The sequence below is a fragment of the Microtus oregoni genome, unplaced genomic scaffold, assembly GCF_018167655.1.
Source record: "Microtus oregoni isolate MIOR12 unplaced genomic scaffold, Mior012 000009F_ref0000495, whole genome shotgun sequence".
In the NCBI taxonomy this organism is placed as follows: Eukaryota; Metazoa; Chordata; class Mammalia; order Rodentia; family Cricetidae; genus Microtus; species Microtus oregoni.
In genome coordinates this window covers 55505335-55524895 of record NW_024543068.1, presented here as the reverse complement: position 1 = coordinate 55524895, position 19561 = coordinate 55505335, and the positions used below count along the sequence as shown (strand labels likewise).

General features: G+C 48.1%; 1 protein-coding gene across 6 annotated transcripts in view; it reads left to right on the top strand.

The window, feature by feature from the left end:
* The window catches only part of Atxn7l1 (ataxin 7 like 1), a 210534-nt gene that overhangs the window by 98236 nt on the left and 92737 nt on the right, over nucleotides 1-19561 (top strand). The window lies entirely within an intron of this gene.

Below are 19561 nucleotides of genomic sequence, written 5' to 3'. Positions count from 1 at the left end.
TCCTCCAGCGGCTGCCAGCAGGTGCTGACAAGGGAGGAAGCAAACGTCTGAGCCTAGGAGAATCGCTAGGCATTCATTTTAATAAGGCCTAGAAACCTTCCTTATTTAATAAATTGCCAGGGATAATTGGTTTCCGTTTCAAGAGTGGTTTCCTCTTTAACTCCCTGTGTTCTGGTAGGATCAAGGCCCGCAGGTATAGACATGCGTTTGTGGTTTGAGACCCTGTCACACACCTCTATGAGGTATTTGGGTTTTGTTTCTTTCTCTTCGCTCACATCCTATTCCCTACCACTGCCACTCTCCTGGGGTAAGTCATGTGTTTATGATGGCTGAAGTTCCAGCCCTCTGATTGGCCACTCTTCTACCCAGTGATTGTGGAGGCCTTGAGAATAAGTGGCAGGACCTGAGGCCCACACCTGGCATCTCCTAGATGACTCTGGTTAAGAAGCCCATGACACACAAACATGGAATCTCTTGGCTATCTGAATATTCTTCTTCACCCCAGGACTCCAAATATGGTTGGTTGAATTAGGTATTGGGGTGGGGGCCTGGGAGTGTAAGCACACTGGAGGGAAAATCCCGACAACTATTTATTCCACATCACTATGATTCCACTATCACTACTGATAGTATAAGATATGTGGATTGATCAGTATTTTCATTTTTTTTCTATAGTTATAACAAATACCCGAGTCTGGGTACCTTGTATAGCTCTTTGTTTTAGAGGCTGAACGCTCTCACAACCAAGCCACCTTAACTGTTTGGTGTCTCATTGAGGATTTCTGGGGATGTCACCATTTGATTGAGAAACAGGGAAGGAAACAGGACCATGCAGAGGGACCGAGCATGTGGGGCGTTCTTGCTTCATAACCCGCTCTCCCTTCCTGAGAGCAGCATTAGTCTTTCTAGGGCAGCGACCCATGGCCTAATTGCCTTTCGCTGGGACCAAGCCTGAGCAGAACAAAGAGGCTGTCTTCAATGAGGCTTTTAAGTGGGTCGGAGTGCCCCGTGGTCTTCAGCAAGGATTGCTCAAGAGCATGTGGCCGGTTGAAGGATGGGACCGTCTGTGTCTCCAGCTTCCCCACGTCTTCTAGATCAAGGACTGTCCGTCTTAGAGTGGTTGCTTTTGAACTGATGTCCTGAGACTGGCAAGGAAATGTACTGAGGTCCTGGCCCATCTGTCAATAACACAGTCCTGGTGTGGGCCAAACCCAGCAGACAAAAACTGCTGCTAAGATTGCATGGTGGGGCAGCAGAATTGGGATGCATCCCCTGCCTGGTTCTCCTAGTCTACCAAAGAAATAGATTCATTACTCCGGAATCCTTCCACTGTTCAAACACAGGAGTCCAAACCTCCAGTTTCAGGCAGAAGAAAGTGACCACTCGGATCTCCCAGAACCAGGCTTGGAGCTGGGTTCCCGGCTCAGCTCACCTTGGCTAACTCTGGCTCTACTTGAGCCTAAACCTTTTCTTTTTTTTGTAGGTGGAAAATGAGTATCTCATGCTTTTCCGGAGAGGTCGCATGAGGATTAAACGCCTTACTGCATGCAGCGCGCCCAGCTGGCCAGGCATGAGAAGTGAGCTGATAGAAGCCATAATAGGTTTATTCCCCTGATAAGCCCTGGATTCCCTGCAGACATCACTGCTGGGCTCAGAGACAGGATTGGAGAGGGGTTTGGAGAAGGGCTGGGAAGGGGGCAGGGAGAGGAAAGGACTCAGAGCATTCTGGGATTCCTGTGAGCTAGAGACTGCTCCTTGAAGCAGGACAGAAATACTTAGACGTGAAGCATCCGTGTAACATCTTCCAACCCAGGTAGAGGTGGAGGTGCCAAGAAGGACTTACCACATCTTTCAGGATGGTGCACCAGGGCGGTAGCTAAGGTGAAGGAGTGATAGTCACCCTTTCAGTGAGCAGAAATTGAGATTAATTTGGCTTTGAGAATTTTAAATGCACACATTGTAATCATTGGCTGTACCCTAGAGCATTGTAAAAATCAGGGTTGGAAATCTCTTACTGTCTACACGCTTAGAGCAGGAACTCAGTCTTGCAAGCAGATTTTTAAAACTCCTGAGCCTAGGGAAGAGATTGTCTGCCTGTCAGATTTGCATTTAGTGCCTCCCGCCCCCCACCCTTCTCCACTGTGAGCTGGCAGGAAGCCTTGCAAGCTTGGTTTCTTTTACAAACACTTTCCTTGGGAAAAGCAAGGAAAGACATGAGAGCCAAGCACTAGCCTGTGACCAGTTAGGCCCAGGTTCTGGTATTCCTCCCTGCTTGTTTTAGGCTCTTCCTTGCCCACAACACTAATCTTTTGAAGATCATTTCTATTGAATTTACAAAGCACCTTAAGAGCTGTGTCTTTTTTTGATCAAATTCCTGTTGTGGAACTCTTTGTCCCCTCTGCCAATCAGAATCCACCCCACAAATGCTTAATTTTAAACGGTTGTCCACTGTGCGGATGCCATGGCTTAATAGTATATAATTTAGGACCCTGGGCTTATTGCTTATTAGGGGTGTCTGGAGGTCACCATTAAGTAGATGGGCTCTTCGTTAAGTCAATATTTGATAAGACCTTTCAAAACTGCTGGTAATTGTGTTTGTGGGCTGCCTGCTGAGATTAGAGAGGGGTGGGGGAAGTCTCAGCACTTGCTTTCCTTGCTCTAAACCCTAAGTAAATGTCCAGATTTAATCTCCCTTCTCTCATCTATAATTTATATTCCGTACATTTGGTGAGTCCGGTCAGTGGTTTGGATGCTGTAGGTTTCCGCTGCCTCAGCCTCTCCTTATTATGTAATCATGTTTGATGAAACCTAATGTATACAATCCTGGACCCCAGAGCATCGTGAGAGCCAACACTCATTATGGGTGTGCTCCCCACCGGAGCAGACTTTACAGACTCTTCCCCTGGCCACTTCTAGTTGCAGAAAGTCTCCTCTCTCCCTCTACCTCTCTCTCTCTCTCTCTCTCTCTCTCTCTCTCTCTCTCTCTCTCTCTCACACACACACACACACACACACACACACACACACCCCTCTCTAGTGCCATGGAAGATTCACTTGGCCTTGCTTCCCTCTCTGCCTTGTTAGCACTATTTTGAAGGATCTCTTGGCCCATGTAGTCATGAGAAAACAGTGGCCACGGGTTGTATCATCCTGAAGCACATGGCTGTGAAACAAGACGGCTTTCAGGTGATAGTAGTGTTCAAATTGAGTGCGCGTGGCTGTATTCTAAACTACACGTTAGGTAGCACAGTCTTTAGTAGGTCGGTGTTGCGAGGAAAGAAAGAGATGATGCGGGACAGGCTGTGAAGAGCTCTGTGTGGTGGCTTATCCCTCTTATCTCAGCTCTCAGGAGAGGCCAGCGGGAGCTACAGTGGGAGACTGTCTCCAGACCAAACGCCCCAAATCCAGGTGTGTAATAAGCAGAAGAGTGGCCCAGTGTCTAAGGCTCTGCCCTTGGGTGGCCATGCCTGAGGCAACATGAATTTTAAGACTAAGTGACTCCTTCAGAGGGAGGACTTGGCTGCTAGTGTCTAGACTCACTCTGGCCTAGGGACTGAGCCAGTTCTGTCCCTGTTGGGTGGCTCATGGAGGTGTCTGCCCGATGTAGTACTTTGCTCTGAGTGATTGCCAGTGTACTTATTTCCCCAAGGTTTTCTTTTATGGAGTCTATCTGGGGAATCTCATGGCTTCTCTTTCAAGAATTTTGGCTTTGGGAGTGGCATCACAGACTAGAAAACTCTCTTTTCTCACTGAGAGAAGTTGTAAACTCATCTGGAAGCTCCTGGTGGGCTTTGTCAGCTGGTGAGGTCAGGCCTGATGAGGAAGGAACCTGTACACGGGGCTTCTTCGAGGCATGGTTGCCGTAAATGTCCTTGTTCTGCTGGGCTCGTTATGTGGTTGTTTCTTTAGCCTGCACTGTCACCTACCCCACATCAAAACTAGACCCTCACAGGACTCCTCCTGCTTGCTGCCGTGCCCCTCTGAACCTTTGTATCCATTCTTAGCATGAGATTTTCTGGGGGACTCATTGCTGACAGATCCTGCTTCTTCTGCCTCTCTTATCCCCCTCCAAGATGCCCGGCTACAAGGAGTAGCTATCCCAAGGCGGTGGTCTTAGTGTCCCCTTTAGAATTACCCTCCCTCCAGCTTGTGCGTAGTCCCTTTAAGGCCTTTATCCCCCATGAGATGAAGATCCAAGGGGTATTAGTAAGCTGGGTGGACATTTCAACAGGGAGTCCGGTCATAATGAATGAGACCCCAGAAACCTGAGGTGGCACACAGGGAGAGCCTCAGAGGGGAAGGGGCAGAAGTTTCACCCTTTCTTTTATGGTTCATTTGAACTTGTTAATATTTTTCAGTTGAAATCTAGAATCTAACAAAAATGCAACATGGGGTGTTTTCGTTGAGCTGCCTGGAGGTTGTTCCCTCTTCAGCAGGCGTGCCTGAGCCCACACCTGTTTAGGAACAAGTGGGCTAGATTACGGGACTCTGGGCTTGGTTTGGTTTTGCTGTCATTCAGCTCTCATAGCGGGTAATCAGTAAACACGTGTCGGATAGACAAATGTAGCCCTTAAACGAGGGACCAGACTGACAAACACTGTGCAAAGTGACCAAGGTAGGTTGTGATCTTCTGTCACTCGGATCAAATGACATTCAATCATCTCCGCCACTGAATGCTGACCCTTCCCCTCTGTGCCTCCTCGTCCTCGACAAGAAAGCCCATGGGTATGCAGCACTTGGAAAGCAAACGGACTTGCACAGCGCTCTGGGACCCGAAAACGACTCTCCACACCCTGTCCCAGTTGGACAGCACACAGTCCCAGGGACTAGAGGAGGCGCCTGAGAATGGGTGGGATGGCTTTTGAGGGGCAGGAGCCTCACATCGAGCACTCTTTCCACCAGAGCCCACTGGGGATGCAGATAACGAGAATGGAGGTTCGGTGCCCACGCTCACAAGGCTTCATGTCTTTTTCAGGCAGGGTCTACCTACAGGTCTGTGGGAGACTTTCTGTTGTGGTTCTCGGAAGGGTTCTCTGCAGAAACGGCGTTCAGAATGGAGGGACTTCACTGCTCTGTCCCCTGTAACAGAGGGGCAATGGGGACATCAGTCACAGAAAACTCAAGCTCGAAACTATCATAGTAGTGCAGCCTCGTGACCCCAACGCTTAGGAGGGAAAGGCCAGAGGATCAGGAGTTTGAGAACAGCGTGGGATACATGGGATTGTGTCTCAAAAAGGCAAAAGGAGAGAAAGGGAGGGAGGGAGGGAGGGAGGGAGGGAGGGAGGGAAGAAGAGGGCTTTCCAAGTTCATCCCAAAGGCCGTGTTTTAAATTTCTTTAGACTTTATTTTATGGGTATGAATGTTTTGCCTGAATGTATGCATGTGTACTACATATGTACCAAGTACCTGCAAAAGTCAAAGAATGGCATCGGGTCCCCTAAAACTGGAGTTACAGATGTTTGTGAGCCACAGCTATGTCTACTCAGACCCAATCTTGAGTCCTCTGCAGGAACAGCAAGTGCTCTTAACCACCGAGCCATCTCTCCAGCTCCACAAAGGCCCTATTTTTATCTTGTCAATCTCATGCTGCGGCAGATCTTATTGGCAACGTCCTCACCGGGGCTGGGGAGGTCGCTCAGCGAGGAGAGGCACTTGCCTGGGAAGCTTGAAGACCAGCGGGTAGACCAAAGGCAGGTCAACGCCAGGTGGGCGTGGCTTTCCCTCGTGAAGGCTAGGTGGGCGTGGCTTCCCTCCGTGAAGGTTAGGTGGGCGTGGCTTCCCACCATGTTTCTTCCCCCCCCCCCCCCCCCCCCCCCCCCCCCCCCCCCGCAGCTTTCCATCTATTCTCTCAGCTGCTATCACCACACAGCAGGCTTGAGGCAGGACTGATTGGGGCATAGGAAGGCTCATAGGCTGTGTGGCCAAGGTTCCATGACAACTGCTGTCATCACTGGGACTTGAGTCACAGCCCTGCCCAGCCCTGTTCTTTCCCGCTTCCCGTACTAGGACGGCTCCACAATGGCTTCCCTTCCAGCCGTCTTTGAGGACTCGGCAGTTGCAGCTCAGCCGCCCGTGAGCCCGCAGCACCAGCTCTCGCCGGCTCTGTTGCTATTTTGCAGCAGTTCGATGTGCGATGGACCACTTTGCTGTATATAATCACTTAATTAGCTTGTGCCTGCAAGAAAGAGCTGCTTCATTTAGAAGCTTAACAGTGAAAATGCCCGAGTCATTTGCGACAGTCTTGAAGGCATCAGGATGATTGTAGAATGTTCCGCTCCTTGTTCCTAATCCACTTAGCACAGGGGCACTGGGGGTCAGTCATGCAGGGCACAGGGACTATGCTCAGGGCTGCAGCAGGGCTTCGGTGGCATTAGCTATGAGACACAGGCAGATGGGGAAGGCAAGGCCATGGGAAACACAACCTGAGGGCCATGGGGGGGAAACACCCTGAAAGGCTGGGATATGAGCAAGGTCCCAGGCACCATCAGCGGCACCGGAAAGGAGAAAAGGAGAGACAAGCAGGACATGTTATGCCCCAAAGAACCAGATGTTCAAGGGGCCCAGCTGAAGTTAGTAGTGAGGTTTGTATCTGCATCTCAGATGACAACTTCTTAGTCACAGCGACACAGTGGAGAGGACTGGGAAGCCAGAGTGCCACCGTCTTCTGATGTGAAACCCAGCTGGAAACCCAGCGCCCACGGGGCAAGACTGCCGCATTTCCCAGAATTCCCTGCTAACCTAGATAAGCCCCCAAAGAACTTCTCAGGAGAATTGGAGAAGAGCTGCAGCCACTTGGCCACCCGGGTCTTGTCGCTTAGATGTCTGCTATGAGTGTAACAGCTCTGTCTCCTTCTGGAATCCTCTTCAGCTTCAACCTCTAGGCAAGTTTACAGGCTTAGCTCCAGGGAAAAGAGCCCTCACTGCCACAGGATTTCCCTATCAAAGTCAAGGCCAAAGGCCACAGGGCTCAGCCCATTATGGGGTTCTAGCCAAGGTCTGTGGGTTCCTTGTTGCTCCTAGTCTCTCCAACATCGCAATTCTTTCTGCTTCCTAGTCTCTGCCCCATAGAGTTCTCATTTAAGCCCTGGACACAAAACTGTGCGCCAGCTCACCAAGCCTTTCTGAGGTGCTGGGCATGTTGTGTTTTCTTGGCTGCCATATGTGGGTCTCTAACTATGAGATGTCATTGTACAGTGTGTTGTAATTGGTCTTTCCTTCTCTGTGTGTTATGACTGCGTAAAAGATCTGCCCTCCTTCACCCGCCTTCTCACCGCTATCCTGCATCCCAGGGACTGGCAAGCTTAAAAACCATAGGAAGCTGAGGACGGCAAACAGGAAGAGGTAGAGACCTGTCAAATGGCGGCTTTGTTTCGAGGAGCTGTGGGCAAACAGTTACAGACTTCAAGGAGCAACTGACAGGTTATCGTTTTAAAAAGAACAATCATAAATAGAAAATTCTATTATTCATTGTGTTTAACTGCTCACAGAATTTGTTTTTTGAAATGCTGGCAGGCTAATGGCAGAAGAGGCCTTGGGGGCTGAGAAGAGGGCCTTCCTTGGAAGTCACAGTAGACCCGTGAAGCCCCTGTGGTCTGTCCACACTGTCCCAAGTGTATTTAGGGAAGGACACAGGGCCCCTTTGTTGAACAGCTGGTAAATTCCCGTAGAGCCTAGTGGTGTAGGTGCATGAAGACCGTGTTTATAGTGCAGGGAGAAACCCTGTGACCTGGGCCATTTTGAAAGAATAATGTGTCCAGAACTCAGCTAAAGTCACTCTCAACCATGGACTTAGACCTGGTGGAGGAGGAGGCAGGTATGCCGATCCATTCCAGACCTGCGACCTCAGGAGCCTAAAAGTGATTCACATCAGCTAGCCCAAGTAGTGCTACATCTTGTCCTTAACACCTGGCGGTGGGGTTTTGTGGCTTTTCTGAGTGGCCCTGTGCTGAACGTGACAGCTGAGAACTTCCTGTCCTCTGCTCGTACACCGCAGTGACAGCTCCAAAGACGAGAATGCCTAAGCCTTCATAATAAAGGCCAAATAAGTATAAAAGTGCTGGTGAAGAAAACTGAACCGTGGCTGGAGAGGTGGTTCAGTGGTTAAGATCACTTACTGCTCCTGCGGAGGGACCCACGTTCAGATCCTAGCACCCACATGAGGTGGCTCACACCCCTGTAACTCCAGTTCCAATGGACCCAACACTTCCCCTGGTGTCCACAGATACCCACACACGTGTAGCGTGTATTCACAGACGTACAGCATATATCACAGACAAACATGTGGATAAAAAGAAATGAATCCTTATAGAAGAAAGAAAAAAAACAAATCATAGGTACCATCAAACTGCTGTTGAATGGTTTTCATTTCTAAGCCAGACGGTGGTGGCCCCTTAGTCCCAGCACTCGGGAGGCAGAGGCAGGCAAATCTCAGAGTTCAAGGCCAGCCTGGTCTACAGGGTAAGTTCCAGGACCATTGGGGCTACATAAAGAAAAACCCAGTCTTGGAGAGAGAGAGAGAGACAGAGACAGAGACAGAGACATAGACAGAGAATTCTTGCTCGCCTGTGATCCCAGCACTTGGCAGGTTAAGGTAGGAGGAGGACTGCCCTGAGTCAAAGTCTGCCTAGGCTGTGTAGTGCGTATCAAAACAAACAACAACAAGAGTTCCTCATTCTTTTTACCTTGTTTCCTTTCATACATTTGTTTTTCTCTGTGTGTGTATACGTGTGTGTGTGTGTGTGTGTGTGTGTGTGTGTGTGTGTGTATGTGTGTGATGGTCAGAAGACAGCTTTTGGGAGTCTTTCCTGCCACCCGGGATTCCCAGCATCACCAGACTTGGCTGTAAGCACTTTTGTTTACCCACTGAGCCTTCTCATGTCTCAGTGGCCCTTTGCCTTTCTTGCCTTCCAGTCTATAAGAATAATGACACAAGCTCTCTTTTATTAACTAAATTTGTTTTATTGACTGGTACATAAAACCCACAAAATTGTACATATTAATAAGAGAGTATGTGATGTTTTGATTCAAGTAATCATTGATTGCTGAGTGAAATGGATGAACTCTGAACCCAAGATAAGGAAAAGCAGGGGCAGGCGAGAATTCAGCATTTGATTCTGACATGTTACATGAGCTGTGCTGGTTAGTGGCCTGGAGTTGGCAGGGGGATGGACTTCAGGCCGAGGTCGGGTTTCCAGAGGCAGATCTGAGAGTAGTCAGTGTAGCAGTGCTGCAGAGAGCCTGAGAGCAGAGGGGGTGAGAACAGGACAGACCACACCTGTCATTCCTTTGCAACCTGATGGTTACACAGCCATAGAGTGTGAAGTAGAGGATATCGTGCCTAGGGTCCAGGGCCAGCTCCAACACCCACTAGGCGGAGTTCACCCGAGAGCTATCTGGGCTTGGTTGCATCTTCTTGAAGGGTTGCATAAGGTGGTCTTTCAGGACCCTGCCATTGCCTCCTCGGGCATGAGGAACGGTATGAGAAATTCAGGAGGATCCTACTCCATCATTCACATGAAGAATTGAGAGGTCAAACACTGGCCAACTGTGTTGCATCTTTCCAGGGAAGAAGAGCATTTAAAGTTGTCAGCAAAGTTAAAACAGTAATCCAGACACTACTTTCCATACAATGGACATGCTCGCACGTGTGGAGATGGATGTAATACATCATTAGTTTATTTTCTCTCAAATATTTGAGAGTTTCATGTATTATATCTATTTTCAGCCTTAAATTCATATTCACATTTGAATATGAATGCCCTAAAATTAGATATTCTCTTAAATAACGTAGTAAAATTAACAAAAGCAGGAGACATCATTTTGTCAATTATACATTGTAGCAAAGGTAAAGACAAACACAGTTTAAATCCAGGATTATGCCGCATATCGTGTGTCTTTTATCTACTTTGCCACGGTGGCCTCAACACTTTGGAAGGTTGCACACCAGGCACGCTGTAAAGAGGCCCTCGATTTCCCCCTAGAAATGTCTCAGGTTCAGGTTATCCTTTTGGGAGCCGTGAGGTCGGATGCCGGGAAGGTGGAGTGGCCGCAACAGAACAGTGGGAAGTGCCAAGGAGGAAGAGGGAGGGAGGGAGGGAGGGAGGGAGGCAGGGAAGGGAGGCCTGTTAGGTAGGGACTAGGCAGCAGAGACCCCCGAATGAGAAAGACAGAGGCTTCCCCTGGTCTGGTACAGTGTATCTGAGTACATCCTAAGGGAACACTCAGGCAAGAGAAAGGGCCCTCTCCTGAGTAGATTTTTTTCTTCTGGTCATATCAAGCATGTCTAATAGATCCTTACTTCTGCACAGAGCCTAGGACAGCCAGGCCATTCCCATGTGTCCTTACATGTTATCCCTCGGTGACCTGAGAGATGTACATGGTTATCATTGTAGAAATGGGGAAACTGAGGCCCAGCAGCCCAGCCTCCGTGTGCAGAGCCACCTCTGAAGCCAGGGGCTGCAGCTCCTGCTTTCTATCCTGCTTGGGATCTCATTACCAGCCTTCCCCCCTCAATCAGCCCTCACCCTGTGGCAAACAAGACTTGAATAACAACACAGCTCTATTTTCTACTCCTGTCGGTGATTGATACTTGATTAATGTTCAGGATTGCTGTCTTAGAGAACATCATTTCACAGATGTAAAAACCAATTTTGCTGTAACGGAGGCTTCTGCCCTATTTCCTCCAAGTCAGAAAACAGATTTAGAGGGAGCTGGAACCACCAGGATGTTCTCAGTGGGTCCTGAAAGGAAACTGAGTCCATAAGAATTGATGGCTGGTGGGTCAGACATCCCCAGCACTCTGTATGGACACCACCTGGCACGTTCTGTGAATAGCCATTGGTGAAAAAAAAAAACAAAATCCTGAGTGATCATAGCTGTCCTTGCCATGTTGCCCTGAGGGACATGGAGAATCCTGGAGAGCTCAGTTCTTTGACAGACAGGTGGTAATCAGAACAGCCCGGCGTGGCTCCTTCACCCGCCAGGAACAGACACTGAGATTTGTTCTAACTGCTGAACTGGACAGCCGCCTCCTGCAGCTCCCGCTACAGCCCAGGGAACACAGATTCAACCCTAGCTCTGTGCAGGTGCAGCAGCAACAGCAATGCTGAGAACCTGGCCCTGGGTCTAAGACAGACCCGGGCTTTCCTCTCTAAGGTTCTTGTTCTGTCCTTTTGCCTGCTCTTCCTTCACCTGTCTCTCTGTCTTGGTCACCACGGTATCGCTGTGAAAAGACACCATGCCACAGCAGCTCCTACAAAGGAAACCATTTAACTGTGCCTGGCTGACCGTTTTAGAGGTTTAGTCCATTATAGTCACAGTGGAAAGCTGCATGTGAGCAGATGTGGTGTTAGAGAGGTAGCTGAAAGTTCCACATCTGGATCTATAGGCAGCCGGAAGACAGCAGGCCATGCTGGGCATGGCTTGGGCATCGGAGACCTCAAAGTCCGCCCCCAGTGACAAACTTCCTCCGAGATGGCCACTGCTCCCAAGGCCACTCTTTGGTGACCAAGCATTCAGATCTATGAGCCTATGGGGGGCTTTCCTATTCGAACCACCACACGCTCCCACTCTTCCTTCCCTTTCTTCCGCCATCTTGGGAAAATGCTGGAGTTAACTTTAACTGAGATATAAGAACACGCAGACTATGAGAGGCTGAGTCCCTCAGTTCTTCCACTGACCAGGAGAGTGAACAGCCCTTCAAATGCTAAGATTTGACTGCCCCAAGAAGCATTCTCTTCCTAGTTGGATCTGGAAGAGAAAGAAGGACAAGAATGAGGGATAGGCATACGTAAGGAGCCAGTCACTGGACACTAAAGATGCCCACTAGGGGAAGCGGCAGGTCAGTGACCTATGGGTAGGAGGGACCAGGTTGTATGAGTGAGTGTGTATGTAGGAAGTGAAGATTTGGTATTCAAAACTGAAACAGCTTCCCCTGAAGAAGGACTATTGGAAAAAAATACCAATGGGTCTAAGAGCTCAGAGCAACGATTGTGGTGTAAATAATCCAATAACGCAAGTATTTGGAAACACCCCCCGCCCCTGGGTGTAAGCTCTTTTGGTAAGTGGTAGCGTTTTTTGTAGCTTTAATGGAGTCCACAGCAGATATCCTGGGTCCACATCCCACCTCCAAATGTCGAGGTTGCACAGCCCTGAGAAAGTGGCTTCATTCTTCTGTGGTCTCAATGTCTTAATCTAATGGAACAGACTTGCAATACCTAGATGCTCTTTTGAAGACTGAACCAGTCAACGAATACAAAGGCCAAGCACACGTGGTTCACATGTGGTACACGTGATATAAATCCTAAGGCCGAGCACATGTGGTACACATAAGTGGTACACGTGGTACAGATTCAAAGGCCCAACACACGTGGTTCACATAAGTGGTACACGTGGTACAGATTCAAAGGACCAGCACACGTGGTTCACATAGATTCAAAGGCCCAACATACGTGGTTCATATAAGTGATACACATGGTACAGGTTCAAAGGCCCAGCATACATGGTTCACATAAGTGGTACATGTGATACAAATACAAAGTCCCAGCACACATGATTCACATAAGTGGTACATGTGATACAAATTCAAAGGCCCAGCACACGTGGTTCACATAAGTGGTACACGTGGTACAGGTTCAAAGGCCCAGCACACGTGGTTCACATAAGTGGTACACGTGGTACAGGTTCAAAGGCCCAGCACACGTGGTTCACATAAGTGGTACACGTGGTACAGGTTCAAAGGCCCAGCACACGTGGTTCACATAAGTGCTGGCCCGGACTGAGTGATTGGAAAGAGGACTGAAAACATCAGCTTCCTTGAAGCATTCTTTGCAGTTAGATTCCCCAAAGATGGAGACGTGACATTCTTGGCCGAGGAAACTGCAGTGGCAGAGGCAGAAATGCAAGGACAGAGAAAGCACAGGGTTTGGCTTGACTGACGCTGTTATTCCCAAGGTCTACATTAGTTATAAACTGGTTGGCCTATTAGCTCAGGTGTCTTATTAACTCTTATAACTTGTATTAGCCCGTAATTCTTGCCTGTGTCAGCCACTTGGCTTGGTACCATTTATCAGCGAGGCATTCTCATCTTACTTCCTCTGTGTCTGGGTGACGATTGCAGACTGCCGCTTTCCTCTTCCCTGAACTCCCCTGTTCTCATTGCCCCACCTCTACTTCCTGACTGGCTACTGGCCAATCAGCGTTGTCCCACAGCGAACGCTGGCTACTGATGTCAAGTGCAGAAACTTCCTGAAGGCCTAACTAAAGGGAGTAGAATGGACCTCCCTGTCGAAGCAGCGGAGTGCCAGCTGGAAGAGGTTTTAAATATGTCTTGGAGTTTGTACCCTGTGATTGCCAGGCATCGATCACAGCTGCTCACCCCCTTTTAAGTAATTGTGGGTTTCTTCAGCATCAATTCATGTCCACTCTGTGGCTTTTGTAAAGGCCTCTCTCATTGTCCGAGTGACCATTCAAAGCAATTAAGTGTCTGAGTGACCTTGAACCAGGCCTCCAAAAGGGTCACATGGTGTGAAATCCACCCGATCATTAGAGGTCAAAGACTTCTATCTTTAGGCCGCTCTTTGCCAGTAGAGTCTTCTCTGGCCACAGAACTTTAACTAGACCACGTGGAACCCATTCCTGCTTTGTTACTATTCTTTTTTCCTTTAAAATTCTTTTGTTTTGAGACTGGGGATTGAACCGGGGTTCTGCTACATCCTGCACAAGCACCCTACCATTGAGTTGTCTCTCCGGCCCTTGGTTTTATTGAAACGGCATCTCGTTATGTAACTTCAAACTTAAGTTCTTCCTGCCCCAGGCTTCTGAGTTCTGGGATTACAGGCACTTGACCCCTAGAATAATATAATCAAAAAAATAGGCAGAATCATAATTGTTCACTTATTCTCTCTTATATGCAGAAGTTGACAGGCAAAATGTTAGAGCTGCCTGCCGCCATATGACCTAAAGGCCAGTTAACTCCGCTGCACAATGAGACTGAGGGACTCATCCGCAACCTGTGCGCCTCCCTGGCTGACTCTGCCTTGAGGAAGAAATGAGTTAGTCCTTGTAGAGCAGTTAGAACCACGTGTGTCATGCTCAGTTCCTGATGATTATCAGCACAGAGATTTGTCAAACACTTGGTCTGCAAGATCACAAGGAAAAAGGAGATGGCTCACCCAATTGGGTGAGGAGGATGGGAGTTCATAACATCATTGCATTAGGAAATTTATGGCAATAATCTGGAGAAAGCTGAGTTTCTGGCAGAATGTAAGTTCTCATATTTGCCCCCAAAGAAGCAAAGCATCTGAATGGAGCAATAACCGTGAAACACGTTAGACTTACGAAAGATGCCCCTTTTAAACGGCCTTCTTCGTCTTATAACTGGGCAGTAGTAGCCTTGAAAACCAGGTACGTCCTTTGTTATTCTGACTCTTTGAGACCAGAGAATAAGATGAAAATCTCCCTCAATTCATTTTATGAAACCAGCATGACCTGAACAGTCAGGTCTAAAAGGAATGTCTCTTCTATCTCAAAGGCTCTGAGGTAAAAGATGACCCTGACAAAGAAGGCAGAGGAAGGAAGCAAGACGAGGGGAGGGCACCAGCAGCTTCTTTAAAGCTAAGCCTCTCCACCCGGCTGCCGAGGGTGGGGTGGTGTCTCCTGGGAGCTAGGCCACTGTCGCAGCTCCTGGTTGAATTAGTATGGAGGGGAGTCAGGCTTTCGGTATGTTTTCAAGCTCCCTAGAACCACTGCCCTAAGGTATTAAACAGAAGCCCGAATTTGTCTCAGCCCTCCGGCAGCTGGAGGAGTCTTTTTTGCAAAAGCGTTGGCATTGTCAGAGCTAAGAAGCCATGTCCTGGCTGCCAATATACCAGCTCCCATCAGTGCCTGAGGAGGGACCATGGAGCTACAAGTTCCCTGCCTCAGAGACCCAGCCACAATGAAACTGCTCCTATACTCAAGTTCTGTGCCAGAAGCCTTGCCTCCTGCCAAGGAAGACCAGGAGAGTTTCCACATGGGAAAAACAGTGAGGTTTTGGCAGATCAGTTCAGTAGTGTGCTGCAAGGTGGTTAGCCCATGTAGTAAGCGAGTCACATGATAGTTAGTGAGCGGTGCCTATGCATAGCTCATCCACATTTTCAGCCTCCGTGTCTTTACACAGTCCCCAGTTCCTGCAGAAGGGGGCTGATGTCCTGGGTCCCGTTTCTTCAGCACTTGAGGTTCACTGCTCAAAGACTATAGTCTTGGATCTCCCGTCCTCCTCAGAACCTTTCCCTGAAACAGCTTGCTCCTCTGTCTTCTCTCAACTACTGGTATTACAAATGGTTGAAGGCTGTCGTGTGGGTGCTGGGAATTGAACCCAGAAAGCAGCCCGTTCCTAACCACTGAACCATCTATTCAACCCTCCTATCTGTAACCTGCAGGCCTGCTTGTTGGTGTTTCTGTCCTGCCCAGTTCCCACAGCCGTTTAGGTCTACATAAGTTATAAACTGATTGGCCCATTAGCTCAGGCTTCTTATTAACTCTTAAAACTTATATTAACCCATTATTCTTATCTATGTTAGCCACATGGCTCAGTACCTTTTTCAGTGAGGCAGGTCACATCCTGCTTCTTTGGTGTCTGGACAGGACTAGGGAAAGAGCTTCCTTCTTCCCAGAATATTCCTGTTCTCATTGTCCCTCCTCTACTTCCTGTCTGGTTGTCCCGCCTATACTTCCTGCCTGGCTACTTGCCAATCAGAATTTATTTAAAACATAATTGGCAGAACATAGAATTGTCCTACACCATCTATCCCTTGTTTTTTAGTAAATAATAACTATAAAGAGACTTGAACAGTTCTTACCATAACAAGAATAATTAATTAGATGATTATAAACTAGTGATCAAGGTTTTAGTCTTTCATATGGAGCAATGTGAGTCCTAGGCCTGTGTACTTCCACCATCTTCCACTGTAGGAGAGTAATCAGAAACCTTGCTGGGCTATCTGGAGCCTCTGCATCTTTAAACAATGAAAGAAATGGCAAAATGCCGAAAGGTAGTGGTCCAATTGGCCCATGTCCATTGCTGGCTTACAGTGTAACCACTGACGGAGTGGGCATCAGTGGATCGAGATTGGCACAGTGTCATTTAATGAAGCGAGGTGGTGAGTAGATATGCATCTGTGTACTGCACTTCATGTGTATGTTTGAGAATTTTCCTTAAAAACAAGAAACTAAGGAAAAGGAAGTTGGATCGCTTCTCCTCTAGTGCAATGTCCTATGGCCTCCTCACAATAAAGTCTGTCATGTCATCTTCTAAAAAGAACAATACCAGCCAGTATGATGGCACATGCCTGTAACCCCAGCACTCAGGAGATGGAGGCAGAGAGATTACAAATTTGAGACTAGCCTGAACTACATTGTGAGACTGTCTCAAGACAACAACAACAAAACAGGGGGAGAGATGAGTGTGTTGGGAGAGAAGTTATATCTATTGGACTGTAACTAGGAAGGGCCTGGATACGAGACCCATGGGGGCATCCCAAAGAGAACTTGGAGTTTCTACAAAACAATGCTCTGGTACTTGCAGGCAGTAGTGGTTTTTTTGTTTTGTTTTTAGGGCTTGACCCATAACATGTGCTACAAATAGATAGATACTCTCCACGTTATTGTAGATGGTGTTAACAGTTGCCCAGGACGTGCTGATCCAGAGATACCCTTCACGTTCCTGTAGATGGTGTTAACAATAGCCCAGGACGTGCTGATCTAGAGATACCCTCCACATTACTGTAGATGGTGTTAACAGTAGCCCAGGACGTGCTGATCCAGAGGGAAGAAGGCTGAAGGAGCAGAATATGTTCGGGGCATTTCATTAAAAACTGTTTGAGCCCTGTGAGCGTGCTGAGGAAGAATCTGTCTCCATAACGACTGCACCAGCAATGTCTGTTGGCCATGCCTTTTCTGTTCATGCTGACAGTGTTATCCATCCCATTAGGAAGAGGGAGCATAAATAGACTGGAAAACTCCGAAGTTCAAGTCTACTGTGATTCTAGAAAGGATATCTATTCAAGTATGGATTCTCTCATTGCTTGCTCTGTTACTTTTTGCTTTGTCCTGTATTTATTCTCTCCCCACTCTGTAGTGATATTTCATTTGTATTTTAATAAATAAAACTTGCCTTAAGTTCAGAGGGTAAAACAGCTGCACTGATCAGCCTTACGGGCCAGGCAGTGGTGACACACACCTTTAATCCCGGTAGCCACACTAGTTTGCTATAGAAACATGGTAGTAGTGGTGCATGCTTTTAATCCCAGCACGGGAGAGGAAGATAAGACAGGAGGAGACAGCTCTCAGTCACAGTTCTTTCTGAGATTCCTGGAGGCAGGATCACCATTTTGGGCTGAGGTCGAGGTAAGAACCAGTAACTGGCTGTTTTGCTTTTCTGACCTTCAGGTTGAACCCCAATTTCTGTCTCTGAGTTTTTACTAATCATGCTACACCACACCCTCTTTTTCTTTCCCTCTCCCTCCTGCCCTCCCTCCCTTTATCTCTTCCTCTTTCCCCTTTTCCTCCCTCCTTTCAACGCCCATTGATCTCGACTACTATTTGGAAGATTTACACTATCTTCCTTTTCTGAAGACATCCTGGCCTGACAGTGGTACAAGTCAATCTTGAGGGATCACTTTCATTTCTGGTCAAGCTATATCTCACAAGACCAAAGCCAGATACATCAAGGATTTGTTTGAAAGAGACAGAAAAGAGATTTGGGGACTGCTGAGGCTTCGGAAGAACATGGAGTGTACAAGAGCAAAAGGGCCCCATCTGGGATCCAGGAAGGCGCGAGATGCTGATGATCTCTTGACTTAAATTTTAACCCGAGATGATTGATGATCTACTTTGTCTGTAGACTGCCTGTCCTGATTACTGTCCAGCTTGGGATCTTTGAGTGTTGGCACATCGTCCTCACCATGACAGCAGCTGCCTGGACTCTGAGGCTCACTGAGAAGCCGTCTGAGTTTGGGTTTGGGTTTGTTTGTGTGGGATTTGGGTTTGTGTTTAACATTTTCTGGCAGAGAGTCTCTTCCATGTATTTGGGACCTCACAGTAGAGAAAGAGCGTTTGTGTTTGGTTCATCTCCACTTCCTGGGACATTCCCAGCAGCACTGTGAGGTGGGGCTGGAATGAGACCTTAAACCCATGCTTACCAGTAAAGAAACAAACACTCAGAATTCAGTGGTTTTTCAAAAAAGTTAGTCAGTGGCACATCTACAAGTAAATGCTGAAATTCCCTGCAGTTGGGAGGATTATCCATCAGGACAGAGAGACAAGGTGATGGTACACATACAGTCTTAGGCATGCGGTGTCAAGCATTCGAAGGGGACTCAAAAGTACTGGAGAGGGATTGGATAGACTGATGGACAGATGGATGGAGCACCTGGAGGACACAAAGTGGGTCTTGATTGCTTTTGTACCCTTGTGTCCACCAATAAGTATTTGTTTAATGAATCGTCTACTTAGTGTACCTGAACTTTAACACAAGTCACAAAAGATTTTCCAGAAAGGAAATTTAAAGGAGTCAGGGTCTCACTGTGTCACTCGGGCTGGCTCCAGCCCTCCTACCTTCGTCTCCTCAGTAGCTGGGACCACAAGCATGCCCTTCTGCACCAGCTCTGAACCAGAGAAGCTGACGTGCACAGTGTGACGATTTGCCATCACTTAGAGGCTCACGGTATTCTCTGTTTGGCTACGTCAAAAGACCATCCATCTGGGGAGTTGCACCAGTGGGTAAGACCTGGGTTCAGTTCCCAAGAACCTCGGTACAGCCGGGTACAGTAGCACCAGCCTGTTCTCCCAGTATGGCAAAAAAAGAGGCCAAGACAGGAGACTTCAGACACTCACAGCCCAGCTAACCTAGAAGTAAGAGCAATGAACCACAAAGCTGTTACATCTAAAAACAAGGTGGGAGGTAAGGATAACATCCGTGGTTGTCCTTTGACCTCTGCGTGATTGCCCTGATCTATACAGACATGCATCCACATCACACAGGTTTTTAACATCTGCTTGTTTCTATAGTTCTTCCCTGGGTACCACATGCCTGCTATTGCCTACAAAGCACTAGATTCCCTTCCGAGTGCTGGTGAGACCACAAAGAGTAAACACAAAGTGCTTGCTCTCATGGAAATCACCCTCTGTTTGAGGACAACAGAGAGGGAGCAGCTAAGCAGACTCTATATTAGTACCGGGCGAGAGGCAGTGTGGCCCCTTCGGGGTAAAAATGAAGCCGGCTAGTGATGAGGTGGTGGTTGCTATTTTAGCCGCTAAGGTCTCTCTGGCAGAACGACGACGCTTAAGCAGAAACTCAGGAGTGGAGTGGGCAAGTCATGCAGGGAAGTAAACAGGTGCCCGGGCACCTGGGTAGGAGCATGCTCAGTAGGAATGAATAACTACCAGGAATCCATTGAGGCAGACGGCTATAGAAGATTAAAAGGTTCTGAGCAGGGCTGTGGCGATGGCTCGGTGGTTACAAGCATTTGCAGTGCTTGTAGAGGACCCGGGTTCCCAGCACCTGTAGGACAGCTTACAACAA